Source organism: Podarcis melisellensis, assembly GCF_964234715.1.
Source record: "Podarcis melisellensis genome assembly, chromosome: 3".
Classification (NCBI taxonomy): domain Eukaryota; kingdom Metazoa; phylum Chordata; class Lepidosauria; order Squamata; family Lacertidae; genus Podarcis; species Podarcis melisellensis.
Window position 1 is genome coordinate 115701918 of NC_138530.1, and position 17658 is coordinate 115719575.

General features: G+C 44.9%; 1 pseudogene across 1 annotated transcript; it reads left to right on the forward strand.

Annotated features, from left to right (window-relative positions):
* Window positions 1-13597: 13597 nt before the first annotated feature.
* Window positions 13598-15347, forward strand: LOC309366280 (NEDD4-binding protein 3 homolog pseudogene; annotated as a pseudogene). The gene has a single exon. The product of its transcript is annotated as an NEDD4-binding protein 3 homolog pseudogene (transcript).
* Window positions 15348-17658: the final 2311 nt, after the last annotated feature.

Consider the following 17658-nt stretch of genomic DNA (forward strand, 5'->3'; position numbering starts at 1 on the left):
CTTCAAAAAAAAAAAAAAAAAAACCCCAGGGAGGCAATATTCTGTGGGGTATATAGGCTTGTAACCAAAGTAGTACTGAGTCATGGCAAGCATGGAAATGTCATGAAATTATGACTCACGCTTATATGGCTTCAGAACACTTTTTATTATTATTTCTAACTGCTCCCCCCCCTGCATATTGTTTATAAGGTATAAAAACAGCAACTGAGACTATAATCTGTCGGAAATGATTTGTAGTACGAAGTTCAAATAGACTCTGCATGGTATTTCCCAATTTGGTTGCCATAATTGTTTCTGGGTCCACCTCAAGGTGGTTTAAAGCCTCAGGTGGCTTAGGCCCCAAATATCTGCAAGACTCCATCTATCCCTAGTAGCCTTCTCAGGTATTAAGGTAACCACCCTTAAGTTGGTAATGGCACTCCAGGAGAGGGCCTTCTCTGTGGCAGCACCTAAATTGTGGAACTGTAATGGTAATACATGAGATAGATACAGATATATAGATATAGATAATAGGTGCCCAGAACCAGTGCTTTTTTTTCAGACAGTACTCAGCAGTACACAGTACCAGCACTTTTTCATTTCTTTTCTCAAATATCCACATCCAGGAGACTATTATTACTACTGCTGCTGCTACAGAGGAAGAACTGTGCGGGGAGAGAGACTTTCTGTTCCTCATCATGCAATGGTGTTTCCCAGACCATGAGTTTGAGAACAGCAGCTGCAGCAGCAGCTGAGAAGAGAGAAGTTTTAATAGTTTTATAATTTGCCTGTCCTTGTTTCTCAATTTGATCCTTTTTACATGGTTTTGTATGCTTTGTGGTATTTTATGCATTGTGATTTGCTGTTATTTTTATTGATTATAGATTGGTAATTCTTTATTGTGGTTGATAAGTGTAAACTGTTTAATTTTTATTTGCTGGTGTTTAATTTTACTGTTTACTATTAGATTCTGATGGATTGTTTAATGTTGCTTTGTTTGATATAAGTTGTTTATTTCGAAGTTATTGTGATCCTTTATATTGGATCAGATTATTACTATTAATGTTTGATCTTTTTATGTGTTGGAAGCCACCCAGAGTAGCTGGGGCAACCCAAGATGGGCTTGGCATAAAGAATTATCGTTATTATTACTATTAGCACACTTTGGTGTTCTTATGTTTGGGGAGAGAAAGGGCTAGAGCAGGGTTCTCAAACAGGAGGCCAGTTCACTGTCCCTCAGACACTGTTGGGAGCCGGACTATAGTTTTGGGGAAAAATACGAATGATTTCCTATGCACACTGCACATATTTTATTTGTAGTGCACAAAAAACAGAAAAAACAATAAAATACTTACAATGAAGAACAATTTTAATCAACATAAACTTGGAAGTATTTCAATGGGTGTGTGTGTGTGTGTGTGTGTGAGAGAGAGAGAGAGAGAGAGAGAGAGAGAGAGAGAGAGAGAGAGAGAGGAGGGCGACCGAGTAAGAGGGAGGAAAGGAAAGAGGCACCATCTCAGGCTCTGGGCAGCAGTGGCAACATCTGGCTGCTCCTCCCTCATTGCCCTCCAGCGAGAGACCCGGCGCCCTGGGTGCAGCTGCGGCACTGGTGACGGCTGCTGCGCCTTCACGCTATGCCCACATTTCCACAAGCCTTTCTCAGTGATGGTGACGGCTCCTCCAGGCTTGGCTCCAGGCCCAACTGGTCCATGGGGCGGTCCCTCCCCCTTCAGACCCGCTTCGCTCGGCAACTGAGGAGGACGTGCATGTGTGGAGAAGGAGAAGCTGGGTGGGATTGCAGTCACCGCCGAACCAGTGGTCCCTTCCCAGCAGTTTGAGGGAGCTGTCACTAACACCGGCAACATCTCACTCTCTCACACACATGCACACACACCCCTCCCTGGCGCACCTGTGTGCCTGGGATCATGGTGGGATTGATGGGCGGCCAAGTGGGATGGGGCTGGAGAGTGTGGTCTGAGGAGAAGCTGGAAGGGCTTGGACCCAGCCACTTGCAGGAGTAGGGTATGCTGGCCCAGGGGTTAACCCAAGCAGCGCGGTCCAGGTCTGGTCCCGGATCCAAGAATTCTGTGAGGAGTCAGTCCAACAGGGCCAAGGCAAGTCTCAAAGCAGGAAACCAGGCTAGGTCAGGCACCGGGTCTCAGGCAGGTTCCAGCAAGCATCAGTGTTGCTCCCGCAACCTGGGGCGGGCCTGACAGCCTTTTATCTCTGTCGGGGTAACGGCTGGTCCTGATCCCCCGGTGACACATCTCCCTGTCTCCTCCTGCGAGTACTCAGGTCTCTCCTTCTCTCAGACCTGAGTCTCTGCAGCTCGGGAGATGTCAGTGGATAGACCCAGAGGCTGCCTCAGCTTCTCCTGGCCCAACTGGTAGTGGAGCAGCTGTACTTGAATGCCCAGAGGGCAACAAGGTAATCCCTGCATCTGGAGCCAGGGCAGGCTCAGGCCCCTGACTCGGCCCAGCTGATGCTTGTTGCAGGGGAACCTGTGCAGACTGGGGTTCTTCAGAATCAGGCCCCAGACTCAGTTCAGATGCCACCTGAGGCAGAGGAACCGGTGCGGACCGAGACTCCTTCGGTTCCGAGTCCAAGCCCGAGTCCCAGGCCATCACATAGGGGTTCGGAGGGATGGAGGGAAGGAAGCTCGCGTTGGCTGTGGGCAACGGGAAGGAGGGTTCTGCAATTGCCAGGCAGGGCGGGTTCAGGACCCTGGTGGGCTGGATCTGGCCCAAAGGCCGTAGTTTGATGACTGACCCCTGGGCTAGAGGAAGTGGAGAAAGGAAGAACTAGGGAATGGGAAGGAGGGTAAGAACTGGGAGAAAGAAAGAGGGGATTCCCTTTTTAAGCAAACCGAGGGAAAGGGGAGGCGAGGAGGAACAGAAATATTGGCAGTGGTGTAGGGGGGGCAGAAAGAGGAGAGTGGGCAGCAACGCTGCCTCCCTCTCTCCTGGACTGCAGTGTGCGAGGAACCTGCCTAGGCAGCTTCCTTGTGTCCAGCCGCAGCTCTGTTCTTGGGTCAGGCCTGACTCAATGGCGGAGAGGAGGAGGAGAGTTGGAGACAGCGCCCCTCTCCCTGGCTGGACTGTGGCACACAAGTGCGCCCCCACACCAATTTGTGAGGTGAGCCGCAGTGGGCTCCCTCCGTGCCCCATCCCAGAGTGGTGATAGTATATGCTCTGCCACTGAATAGTGGCATTTGAATGAATGTTGAGAAAAGCAAGAGAAGGAGGTCAGCTTTTTGTTGCGAGTGTGCATATGATTGGCAGCCATGGCGATGTGTGCGATTTGTATTGGTGGACAGGCAGTGATCCCCCCCCCAAAGCTAAATAACTTTGGGCAATATTCCCCCCTCCCCCCAAAAGCTCACCCCCCTTTTTTGTTGCAGTCCAAAAAAATAGGGGTCATCTTATACACGGGGGGGGGGGGGTGTTATACACGGAAAAATATGGTATATTGTTCTAACCCATCTTATGACCTTGCGGTGAAGGGTGAATAAGAAATCAAATAAAGAAGGAAATACAACGCACAACTGTATTTTTCCATAGATAAAACAGATTTTTAAAATTAAAAAATTCTATTGACATACCAACAATATTTTGCCATAATAAATGCTCATTTTAATAAATGTGACTGCCTTATTTTGCTTTAAATGCCTTATTTGTGTTCTCCAGAACAATCTTATACATATCTACTCAGAAATAAGCCCCATTTAGTTTAATGTGCTGGGGAAACTCCTGTGAAGTGTGTATGGGATTATAACCCCCAGCAGTATAAGGGTGGGTAAACAATTATCTTTTTATAGGGATTAAAGTTCATCATTCTGTGGTATGTGTCTACTCCACATAATGTTTTATAGAATATAGTCAAAAGAATAAAGCTGGGCAAACAATCCCCTTTTTATAAGGAAGGAAGTTCATCATTCTGTGATATGTGTCTAACGCAAATAATGTTTTATATTAAGTGAAACAACTTTGTTATTATATGGGTTTTTATTTTACATTTCATTATTTATATTAACATTTTTATTCCTTCAAAAATGAAGCAGGTTTTTAAGTTACTAATGGCTGAACTTTTTTTTGGTCTGAAGTTTCAGACCACAGATTCACCAGATCAGGACTATCTCAATATCATTAGTACCCAAGTGGCCTAGCAAATTTGAATCAAAATCCATTAAAATTCAAGTTTTAAGAGTTCAAATAATTTAACCCCCCTTTGCTCCTTCTACCTTCTCCATATTACTGACAATCAGGTGTGTTATTCTTACTGAAAGAACAGAATTGTCTCTGCAGGTACTATTTAGTACCATTTTTCGTTGTTGTTTTTTAAGAGGGAGAAAGAGAGGATTTTGATGTGCGAAGTGATGTATTTGGCAAGTGGGCCTGTCCACCTCCCAGTTCCCCAAGGTGAGGATATTTTCCTTTTTGTAGGGGGTCTGAAGCAACTAGAGAAAAGGTGCAGGTGAGGTACAGGCTACATAAACTACTAATGGGGATGGTTTATTTAAGCACAATTTTATTTTATTTGTTGCATTTGTTTAGTCCAGATCTGATTTCTCACCTCATCTCTGTTCATTACCAATGATGTTTGCAAGTGCGTAAGTGGTGAAATCAAGAGGGTCAGTAATCTAACTTGCCCACAAACCTTGAGCAAAATGACCAGGATGGTTGTTCAACAAGCAGGTCATTTGAAGTGATCAGATAAACTGCTGTACATGCCTCAGTCTCCAAGCAGTGAGGTTTCAGGGATTCCAGAATATATTTTTAACATCTACATGCAGCCGCTGGGAGAGATCATCAAGGGGTTTGGGTTGGGTGTTCATCAATATGTGGATGATACCCAGCTCTACCTCTCTTTCAAATCAGAACCAGTGAAGGCGATGAAGGTCCTGTGTGAGTGTCTGGAGGAGGTTAGAGGATGGATGGCGACTAACAGATTGAGGTTGAATCCTGACAAGACAGAAGTACTGTTTTGGGGGGACAGGAGGCAGGCAGGTGTGGATGACTTCCTGGTCCTGAATGGGGTAACTGTGCCCTTGAAGGACCAGGTGCACAGCCTGGGAGTCATTTTGGACTCACAGCTGTCCATGGAGGCACAGGTCAATTCTGTGTCAACGGCAATTGTTTACCAACTCCACCTGGTACGCAGGCTGAGACCCTACCTGACCACTGACTGTCTCACCAGAGTGGTGCATGCTTTAGTTATCTCCTGCTTGGACTACTGTAATGTGCTCTACATGGGGCTACCTTTGAAGGTGACCCAGAAACTACAACTAATCCAGAATGTGGCAGCTAGACTAGTGACTGGGAGCGGCTGCCGAGACCACATAACACCGGTCTTGAAAGACCTACATTGGCTCCCAGTACGTTTCTGAGCACAATTCAAAGTGTTGGTGCTGACCTTTAAAGCCCTAAATGGCCTCGGTCCAGTATACCTGAAGGAGTGTCTCCACTCCCATCGTTCTGCCCGGATACTGAGGTCTAGCGCCGAGGGCCTTCTGGCGGTTCCCTCACTGCAAGAAGCCAAGTTACAGGGAACCAGGCAGAGGGCCTTCTCGGTAGTGGCGCCTGCCCTGTGGAACGCCCTTCCACCAGATTTCAAAGAGAACAACAACTACCAGACTTTTACAAGACATCTGAAGGCAGCCTTCTTTATGGAAGCGTTTAATGTTTAACAGACTACTGTATTTTAATACTTTGTTGCAAGCCACCCAGAGTGGCTGGGGAAACCCTGCAAGATGGGCGGGGTATAAATAAATAAATTATTATTATTATTATTATTATTATTATTATTATTATTATTGGTTGGTATCCTTTGAGTGAGGTCATTTGTGGTGTTTTCGCCCACAGATGACCCCTCAGTGACATCACCTCCAGCCAGGGGAGGGGAGAGGTGTCCTCTTTTGCCACATCTGCTGTCATCTTCCTAAGGCGTCTCCAACTACTTTGTTTCTGTGACAACGCTTTGTCCCTAGCTTACATAGCAAAGGAGATGCTTGCCAGACCCAGCTACAGTCTGACCATTTCAGTAGCCAGCCTCTTCTGCAGACCCCCAGTCCCTTGACTCCACAGGGCTGGAAGGAATCCTGAGACGACATCTAGATCACCCTAGTCCCCTAACAACACCCTCAGAACAATTTTGCTGCTACCTTGGGCAAAAGTCAAAACAAAAATTTTCTCACCTGGGTGGATGGGCACATAACTGTCTAATCACAGCTAGAATAATATCCTGGAGTTCTCTGTTTAATTTTCTACAGTCAACTCCCCTGGGAGGAAAAATAAGGAGAGGTCCAAAACAAAGAGGTGGGCTGCTCTATAATTTTTTAATCTCTCTATTTAATCTACATTGGGAACAAGGAGGGGGGATAGCTACAGTGAATTCGAATTTGCTGCCCCTGTGGATCCTGCCGCCTTAGGCAGTGGTCTCACCTTGCCTCAGGTGTGGGCTGGCCCTGCCATAAACCACTCCATTAATCAGCTTTTGAGCAGGGGTTCCCCAACTGGATTCCATGGACCACCAGTGACCCATGAGTTTATTCAGGTGGTCTGTGGTGTTGCTGTGAAGAACACATACACTTTGAACCCTATGCAATATGAGAAAGAAAAGAAGCAATAAAAAATGCAATTTAAATCCACACTGCATCTAACACAGTGCATAACAGTTGCTACAACAGATGGTGGGTGGGTGGGTGGGTGGGAATCATTAAATGGTCTACCAAGACCCTCAACAATTTTCAAGTGGTTCATAAGGGGCAGGAATGGGAACATCTTCTTTAGAGTGTTCAGCAGACCAGACAATGTGGAAATGTAATAGTATTAAGCTCTGCTTGTTCACACTCAATTCTCTCCAACATTATAGCATTAGAAAGAATTGTATTTGCCTCTCAGACAAACAGATCAGTTATCTATTGCAAATGGGACTTTTTCAACACTTTCTGAGGTAAATTTTTATTTGATTAGCATGTGTTGGTTGGTTCTTCTGCTGTACATCACCAAAATGTATGTATGCAAGAGCAGAAAGTAAAGTTCCTTTTACGATTAACCAGACAGCCCACAGCAAGCTGTTGAATAGAGATAAAAGCTCTTTTGCATATCACTGTGGAAGAGAACTGGAGTTGCCTTGGCTCTAGATCCTTAAAGGGTGGCGAGCCGTTTTGTTTATGACCCCTCCCAGTCAATCAAAAGGTTGCATCTGGACGTGAGAATGAACTGCATGTGTCACCACGGTTGCCGTCCTTATCATAGTTAATTTTGGTTCTGAAAGGAAAAAATAAAATCCCTGCTAGGAACAATTAATGTGCAAAGTAGTGAACACATTGGTGGGGAGGAGATAATTTTTAGTCAGGGGGACCCAGGGTTTTAGAGGGGCCTAGGCTGCAAGCCTGTTACCACAGTGAAAAATGGAAGCAAAAGTCTAGATCAAACTTGAGGGTGGGTTTTTTTTAATGCAAACTCCCCCCTTCCCCCATTTCTTTGTTTCTGCATTAGCGCTCCAGACCTTGTAAAATTTTGCAGAAATAGTGCTGGCAGGACACCAACACTGCATTGTTCCCCTGGGACATTCATGTGGAGGGCAGAGGTGTCAGAAGGTCAAGTGGTACCTGGTGCGGAAAATTTCTTGTCACCCCCCCCACACACACACACACATTGATTTTTATTTTATTTTTTTGCCTGCAAAAATGGTTTTACGTTATTTCATATTTTCTTACAGAGGAATGTGGATTCTGGGCCCCTGATAACAAGTAGACAACTGTGGACAGATACTTAAATCTACAGGATGGATTGCGTTTTAGCTCCACTGAATTGAAATTTCAGCCTTCACGACAAGGTCTGGAGCGCTAATGCAGAAATAAAGAAATGGCCAAGTAAACAGTTATTTTCGTGGAGGAGGGTCAAGATATTAACTGATATGCATGAAATTTCAGATATAGCTATATAATCGCTAGTGTAGTAAGATAAGACCTTTGGAGCAGGCATTTACAAAACATACAAAAGCTAAAATATTGAGATTAAAATTATTTCAACTTCCTAAGCATCTAGGTATGCTTGCCTAAAGAAGAATGCTTTTAGCAGGTGCCCGAAAAGAGTCTAGCAAAAACACATGCTTTGTTGAAATTTGAGCCTTCACAGCTTAGGAAAACAGTCAAGTAAACAGCTATTTTCGTGGAGGAGGGTCAAGATATTAACTGATATGCATGAAATTTCATGTGTAGCTTATCCCTAGTGTAGTAAGGCATGTTTTTAAAAAAGTTTTTTATGAACCACTCTAAAGGTAAAGGGACCCGTGACCATTAGGTCCAGTTGTGACCGACTCTGGGGTTGCGGTGCTCATCTCGCCTTATTGGCCAAGGGAGACGGTATACAGCTTCCAGGTTATGTGGCCAGCATGACTAAGCCGCTTCTGGCGAACCAGAGCAGCGCATGGAAACGCCGTTTACCTTCCTGCTGGAGCAGTACCTATTTATCTACTTGCACTTTGACGTGCTTTTGAACTGCTAGGTTGGCAGGAGCAGGGACCGAGCAACGGGAGCTCACCCTGTCGTGGGGATTCGAACGCCGACCTTCTGATCGGCAAGTCCTAGGCTCTGTGATTTAACCCACAGCGCCATTGTTCCTTGATAATTTGTCACCCCCCCTCCATGATGGCACCTTGGACACCCCCCGCCCCCTTCCTACACCCCTGGTGGAGGGAAAAGAGAGCTGGTTCCCACAAGAGTGCTAAAGAAAGCCAAACGCATGATATCAGCGAAGAAGAACCTGATCTTAAAATCTGCCAGTAGCAGATACTTGATTGAGAAGCATAGGCGCTGGCTCTAGGTGACCAAGGCTCTGGAGGACCTTCAAAGGGTTTTTTTTAAGGTTGGCATTCCTTTATTTTTGGAGCCGAGTGCAGAGAAATGTCAGGCCCTCGTGGAACATTGTGCGCATGTCAGGACCCCTCGGTGCGCTTCAGAATGGTGCCTCTGTTGGTGAGTGGCAAAGGCAAAGGGTTTCTCACGCCACAGTTCTGGAACTCTGTCCATGATGAGTACTGAAAACATTTTTACTCCAGAAGGCAATCTAGAATTTATTATTGCTATGGGGCACTGGTTTAATGCTGCTGCCTTTCAGTTTTTTGCTGTTATTAATGATAATGACGGCACTTTTGCATAGTACTTTCAGCAGTTAGATGAGTCCCAACAAGCAGCCAGGCAGGCTTAGAGCTCATAGCTGTCAATTTTTTCCTTTTTTAAAGGGAAATTCCCTCATTCCGAATAGGATTCCTCGCAAGAAAAGGGAAAAGTTGACAGCTGTGATAGAGCTGCAAGTCCACTTTTGCATCAGAAACTCTGCCGGCTTACACCAGTCAGCTTGTTGTTCTTTCTTGTTTTCTCCCCTGCTATGTGAGTTCCAGAGGATCCAAAGATGTCAGTACCCCCCTGTACAGCCAAGTGTCCCATTTTGGGGACTCCCAGTGTCTACAGCCAGTGGCACTTTATCACCTGCCTAAGCAAAGTTTGGGGTCCACCACTGGAGGCTGTTCCATCCATCCCACCTCCAACTGAGAAGAGTCGAGATTCAAAGTGGGGCCAGGTCCCTCACTCATAGCTCAGTTTCTTAGCCACTGAGTCACAGCAGATCTTACATTTTAGTTTGCTGTGAGAAGCAGGATATAAATAATTTTAATAATTAAATAAATAAGAACCAATGCATGCTGCAAAACAACATGATCTCTGAAAGGCCTGCAAATGTCTTCTTTTTCTGTCAGGTACCTACCCCTTCAGTGATATTGGATAGATGTTGGCTTTCCAGCTTTGCCAACAGATAGATTTGTTTGATCTTAGTCTATCTTTCCTATTTCTCAATGCATTTCTTCATCACTTTCTCAACCACAAAAATACAGGTTCTTTTTGATGTGGATTGTTGATGATGGTGGTGCTGATGATGATTGTTATATACTGAGTTGAATAGGATCCAAAATGCAACCGTCTGATTGGTCCTAGAACAATAGGATTCAGAATGCAGCAGTATGATTGGTCCACAGGAGCCACCCAATCCAGCTCCAGGTGGAAGTGAACCTGCAACTTGATTGGCCTACAGGAGAATCCTGGAATTAGCCAATCACTTGCAGCCCATTGTGTAAATAATGTATATAAAGCAGATATTTTGGGGAAACTTTCATTCCTCGCTACTATGAGCTGAATAAAGAGCATGAAATCCACACTTGACTCCGAGTATATGTCAATGATTGTGATGTCAGTATTGTTATTATTTGTGGGGTGCTCATTTCTCTGTACATGTTGGTTGGGAGGTTGAGGCAAGCAGATTTGCACCACTTTTGTGCATTTTTCTCAGAGATGCTGGAAAAACACACACTTTACCTGCCTTTTACTCCATGTGATAAACTATGGGGTTGTATAAGGTGCCCTGGGCTCATTTTCTGACAGTCCAGATATATATGTGTAAAATAATAATAATTAAAATAATTCTGACAGCACCTTCTATTGCAGATAGGTAGCTTTTTGAATATTTTCATCCAAATTACATCAAATTCCTTTCCCCTTTGTCCTTCCTTTTTTTGCATGCTGATCTTCAGTCCTATGCATCTAATAAAAAAATAACTCACAGTGCAGCCTCAGCAGCAGCAGATAATGTGGTTTGTTTAAATTTTATTTCTGTTTAGTGTTATTTACTTTAAATTGTGCTATTTGCCTCTCCCAAGCCTCACGTGCGCACGTGATCTGTGGCACATGCATTGCCCTTTTGTAATTCTACCCATTACGTAATTTGACATCATTAAGCAGTTAAAGTCATGTAGTCTTATGTTATAAAGTATAAAGTTAATTTTAATTTGTTTGTGCTCCAAGTTTACAGTGAAGGAGCTTATTCCCAATGAGGAAGCCCTAACCACACAAACAACATCAACCTCCATAGCTGGACTTTGGCCATCACCTCCAAGAGCTGGTCTTCGGGAAATATTCCTGGTGCCAATAATGTAAATTTTTTAACAGTTTTTGAAAGAAAAAGTCAAAGATTATTTACTTTTAATGCTGTAGTTCTATCTTAAATTAAGAATAGTTATCTCAAGAACGTTCTTACAATGTTATTTATGTTGTACATTTACAGGTGCCTTGGCAGTGTTTTTCCAACAGTTGTGAGACACATCTTTGCGTCCTACAGCCCTCAGTGTTATCTGTGTATGCACATCCTTTGGTTGAAAAGAATAAACAAAGTTAGGTGTAAAAAAAGAGAAAGCCTTAGCCTTTTCTTCTCCCGAAGATATCCTGCAAGGCAAGAGAGGTTTCGGATGAGAGTTTTCCTTATCCTAGATGGTCTACCTTCTCAGGTGGACAAGCCAGGCATGTCCCCCACTTCCCTCTACAGCTTGCTCATAAACCACATTCTTGAGAACAAGAAGAAGAGGGCAGAAATATAACTATTGTGAGAGGAGTTCTTCAGAGGTCCAGAATATGGGAAGTCTGTGTGCAATTTAATAATTAATAATTTGGAACAGAAACCCAAAATATTGGGTTGGATTGTTGCGATTGTTCTGAGCTAAACTGGGCGCATGCTGCAACCCACACATGTTATCAGAAATGAGACGGTGTGCAGCCCCTCTCTGAACTCCCCGTTGAGTCCTACAACCACACACCCACACCCCGGCTAACGTCCCTCCCTCTCTATCTGGCTTGCTGTTCCAGTAGCAGCAGCAGCGGCAGAATTCCCAAAGGGAAGGAAGGTTCCCTCCCTCTTCTCAAAGATGTCACGCTGCTATGCTGCAAGCCAAGCCCCAGGAGACCTGCACCTTTATAAACTGAAGGGAATAAGTGCGTTAGTCCTTAGGGTGGGAGCAAAGATAGTGAGCAGCATCCCAGGTGCCCGAAGTGGAAGAGACAACTCAAGCAGAAGAGACAGGGAAGGAATTGCCATATTCAACAGCAGCAAGAGTAGCGAGGAAGGAAAGTGAGTGCAAGGGGGTTGGGGAGAATTTGAAATCTCCTCTGGGTCGGATTTTATTTATCTCAAAGGGTAAATACCCTGTCTCCTGATCAAGGCAGTTTACAACATATTCTAAAAATACGTCTTTTGGTGATGGGGCAACCAAGAGAGTTGCTGGGGGGGGGGCATTATGTTCAGGCTGCCGTTGTCCTTACATGGCATACAACAACCCAGAAAAATTATGCACACCCCACCCGGAAGTGTGTTTCCCGGCAGCTCTGAGGTAGACATAATTGTCCCTAGAGGATGAAGCTTCTCCTCCTACTCAGGACTCTTTGCATGGTTTGTTTCTATGGATCATGGCATCTGTGATGTCGGCATGACTTTAATATAAAATATACCCCTCACAAACTGTCCGTGACCCTGGTACAAGCTCCTATCTCAGACATGGCCTGGAAAGAATAATTAACACCCTGACTCCTGCTACCCACCTGAGATCAAGAGGCCACAGGTGACACCATTAATTTCAATCTAATTAGGCAACAACTTTATTGATTAAAGATGTAAGGGGGTTTGGCCTAGGCATTGGGTATCTCTGATATCAACCAGCCCGTATCTCCTTCTGGAACCCTAGTGGGATATCCAGTTCCCTTAGAGGGACAGCTGGAAGCCTACAAGCTGCCTTCCGACCAAGACTAAGGCTTTATCAAATCCTTAACCCGTCCAAGTTGTAATTATTGCCACGAGGAAGACAAAACCTTCAGCTCCCCACTTAACACACAATTCACTTATGCACGCAAGGGCCCAGAACCTAAACCCGGAATAAGTGGGCAGTCGCCTTTATACAGTAGATTCATATTCAGGCAGAGAAAGCAAAGAAGAAGAAAAGAAAGAATCTTTATTTGCGTCGGCCATAGCAATAAAACAACGATACGATATACAAAGAATAGAAATAAAAATGAAGATTAAATGCTTATATAAAGATACTGTTTATATAATGCTTACATAAAGATACAGACAGAAGTACTGTTCTTGGGGGACAGGGAGCGGGTGGGTGTGGGGGATTCCCTGGTCCTGAATGGGGTAACCGTGCCCCTGAAGGACCAGGTGCGCAGCCTGGGAGTCATTCTGGACTCACAGCTGTCCATGGAGGCGCATTCATCATCATCATCATCATCATCATCATCATCATCAAAGGTTTCAGTAGGAAAAGTCTAGTGAATATTTACTCTTCGATGACATAGAAAACATGGTGTGGAATTTAAAACATTGGGAGGACTTCCTGTGAAAGTTGGGGCGCGTCAGTGGAAGCCACGTGGATGGTGTTTGAATGGTTTTGTCCTGGCCTTTGGGTAGTACAATAAAGCTGACTGCAGTGGAAGCCATGGCCACCAGCCACCCTCTCCAACGCCCCTCTCAGGAGCCATTACATCCATAGAATCAATGTCCAACTATAGCTGTTGCAATGTACCAAAGCCAATGGTAATGCCCCAAAAGCTGTATAAATGAACTTTTGAAATTATACAGCAAGGTAACAATATAAATATATATAAGACCAAGTGGGAAAAATTGCAAATGGGTTTTTTTCCATTAACACACACAAAACAATGTGTTGAAAGAATATCATATTTTTCAGTGTACAAGTGGTACCTCAGGTTAAGTACTTAATTCGTTCCGGAGGTCCATAGTTAATCTGAAACTATTCTTAACCTGAAGCACCACTTTAGCTAATGGGGCCTCCTGCTGCTGCTGCGCCCCCGAAGCACAATTTCTGTTCTTATCCCGAAGCAAAGTTCTTAACCTGAAGCACTATTTCTGGGTTAGCGGAGTCTGTAACCTGAAGCGCATGGAACCTGAAGCGTATGTAACCCGAAGTACCATTGTAGAAGATGCCCCCATGTATAAGACGACCCTTATTTTTTTGAACCCAAAATTAAGAAATCGGGCCAGAGCCCAAACCCGCACCGCCCGCACCCGTGTCAAAGCCCAACCTGAACCCAAGTCCAGGTCAGAGCTTGGGCTGCCCGCGCCAGAGCCGGAACCCCTGAGCATTCACCAACCGTGTATAAAACGACCCCCAAATTTTGACTAAATATACGGAAAAATACGGTATGTTGTTAGCAACTAAATAAGAGTGTGAAGAATGAATATGTAAATGGATGGAAAGACAAGGATTATGGAGCCAACCAAGGGGCTGCAGGAGGAGGTCGCGGAATGGAGTCCAGCCCAGTCTAGCCAGGGATCAGGCTGCAGGCAGCCATCATGGGCTGGCATTCCGCTTGTGTTTAAAACTCCATAGCAACAGAACAGGCCTCTCATGTGACCGTTAACCCCTGCCATTGTCTGTTTGATCCTTTCGCTCTGGATTCTGAGCCTGAGAACGACGGCAGCATGGGCAACGTGAGCAGCCGAGTAGAGAAACAGGATTCCTTGCCGACTTCTCCAGGAGGTCTGCGTGGCATGCATCAGCCAGACGGGCTGCTCCGGAAAGGAACATCACAGCGTGGAGTTTTTGGCTACTTCCATTGGGGCAAGCGGGACACCCGGGCTGAGAAGAAGCACCAGTCATCTGGAGGTGGCTTTCAAAGGGACTATGAGAGTGACCAGGAGAACCAGTCCCCCGAGCGGTATTTCCGGGACCATCAACAGGCAGCTGATTTCTCCAAGAGCTCATTGCCTGAACATGGATGCTTCAACAGGTGTCGGATCAGACCCTCTGCCTTCAAGGCGGTATCATGGAAGAGCCTGTTCTGCATGCCGAGACAGTCATCAGCCAAAGGCCAGAAGCTGTCCAAGAGCAACAGGAGCCTGACCCAGAACAGCACCAGCAGCTCCTTGCAATGCAGCCCTCTCCGCAGTCACCTGCTGCACACCATCAGCCTGGACGAGAGCACAAAGGCTATCCAAAGCTTCCCCACCAACACTCCACATTTCAAACCTGCTCCAACCCAGCTCAGTGCTTCTGTAGGCCACAAGAACCAGACTGGCGACTCAGACAGGGCTTCTCGGGGGCCACACGACGCCTTGGCTGTAGACAAAACACCTCCGTCTTGCAAGAGCCTGAGCCCCGTGCAGAGCTCTGGGGAACCACACCCTCCGAATGAACCCACAAACTCCTTGGAAGATGTGGTGAAGCAGCTCGAGGACCGGCTGACTGAGAAGGGCATGGAGAGAAATCTGAGTGAAAATGATGATCCCTTCACTCAGATATTTGAGGACAAATGGTGTTTGTGGATGGGTGAGCTGGATGAACTGAAGCAGGAAATTCAGCTGAAGCTCTACAAAGCTCAGCAGCTAGAGAAACGGCTGCTAGAAGAGCTGGAGTGCAAGGAGCTGAGGCTGCAGCACCAACAGGAACAGTTGCGGGACTCTTCCCAAACCTTGCCAGAGCGTGGCTCCCCTGTCCCTCCACGGGACTCTGCTGCCGTCCATCCATAGTTGCCCTTGCTCTGTCTAGCTTGTTGCTACTTTGCATAATTTTGTTTATTCCACCACTGTATTAGTGTTTAATTTTCAATTCTTTTAACTTTGTTTGCCACACATTCATACAACAACACTGCTCTATTTATGTAATTATTTGATATATTATTCTTTCCTATGTACAAATATTTGAAATTTATTAATAAAATATTGGACACAATCTGCCTGATTGAAAATAATCGTAGTAGAACAGGTTCTAACACACAAACTCATTAACTGAATTTAGATCAACATATCAGCTGCTGTGCTGTTGTTGTGGTTTTTTTAAAATAATTTTTATTAACAGGCCAATCAAATCACATTAATTCCAAATCACATTAATTTCAAATTAGACAGCCAAATTTTAAAATTTTTGTTGGGGGTACCCATACTTCGAGCTCTGAAAGGCATCCAAACCTCTCTATTGCTGCTGCTTTAGTATACACAGTTCTTCTGTCCAAATAGTATTCACAGTTCTATTCCATCTTCTCTTTGTTGTTTTCCTCATCTTCTTGTTTTCTTTATGATCTCTGATAGTCTCCACAAGCGGGTTGAAAACAAACGTTGTTATATCCTGTGTAGATTTTACACTCATCCAAGAGCCATATCAAAATAGACAGACATCATTTCAACACCTCCGTACAAAACGTTTCCCACAGTCTGTCCTGATTTCCACAGGTCTGCCACTCTCATAAATTTTCTCAGGGGACCCTGCCAGGCCGATCTCACATTCCTATATAGTAACGAGCCATAGTCCTCCTCCCCCTCAGTCCTCCTGTGGGCAGGCCTGCCATAACAATCTCCTTTTATGACTGCGTCACAGAGAACTTTCTTTCCTTTCTCGATGTTCAATGTTAGACTTTTCATCCTTCTGTGGTCTACTTCTAGTTAGGCCTATTAGGACTGATTCGTATAGGCATCTACTATCCACTATCACAACTTTATTTGGTAGACCAGCGTGCTGGGTGCCGTGAAGCACACCAGCATGGCATCATTTCAACCAAGAGGGGCTTAACAAATTCACCTGACGAGACACTGCTTAAGAGAGTTTTGTGGTTAAGCAGTCTCTAAATAAAATAAAATGGAGTACAGCCTAGCAGCCATACTCCTAATTCCCTTTCTTCTCTTAGTCAAGGGGCAACACTGTGCAGTTTTGCCTTAAGGGCCCTGCTGGGAGGCTGTTCATCATAGAATTTTAGAGTTGGAAGGACCATGAGGGTCAACTAGTCTAACGTCCTGCAATGCTGAATATTCTTGCCCAACATGGGGGCGGAATGTACGACCATGAGATTAAGAGTCTCATGTTTTTACCAACTGAGCTATCCCAAACTTTCATAAAAAGAAGAAGAAGAAGAAGAAGAAGAAGAAGAAGAAGAAGAAGAAGAAGAAGAAGAAGAAGAAGTAGTAGTAGTAGTGGTAGTAGTATTGTCCTTCACCAGTGGGTCCCAGGGTGAGTAACAACAATTTAAAGTTCAAAATTTAAAAAGTTAATCAAATGACAGTCACAGGAATAGGGAGGATCCTGAAAATCTCAGGTGTCAAAAGCCAGGCTGAAGTTCATATGGTACATAGCAAATTTGTCAGATGCACCTCTGGGAGAAAGGATTTCCACAATTTAACAGTTGCCACAGAGTTTGCCCTTTTTAAGGCCACCACCATCCTGAACTTCTGAGGATGGTAAAGCTACCAAGAGGGTCCCTTCTGCTGATCTTAACACCCGAGAGAGGGTCTGTACAAAAGGAGGTGGTATCTCAGATTTGGGGCCTAACTGATTTACGGTTTTAAACACCAATGCGATCACCTTGAATTAGGCTCGGAAACCTTCTGGAAATCCATGCTGTTTCAGAACAAGGAATATATGCATTCTAAAGGCAGCCCCAGCCAGTAATCTGGCTACTGCATAAGTGCTGTGGCCAAGTCAACACTGTCCAAAAATAGGGTATCACTGGCACACCAGCTGAAGCTAGATATAGGCAATCCCACACACCAAGGTTACTTGGGCTTCCAGAAATAATCCAGTATTACTCCTAAACTGCACACTTGCTGCTTCCAGGGGAGTGCAACCCCATATACAACGGCCTGCCTTTCCATCTCCTACACTTGAGGACATAAAACACCTAAGACCTAAGTTTCAATTTGTTGAGCGACATCCAGGCCACCACTACCTCTAAACATCTATCTAGCATCTCAGCTGCCTCTTCTGATTCAGACAGAACACAATAAATATAGCTGGGTATCATCTGTAGTTGCCATCGTTGAAGCTAAAATCAGTAATCATACATATGATCCC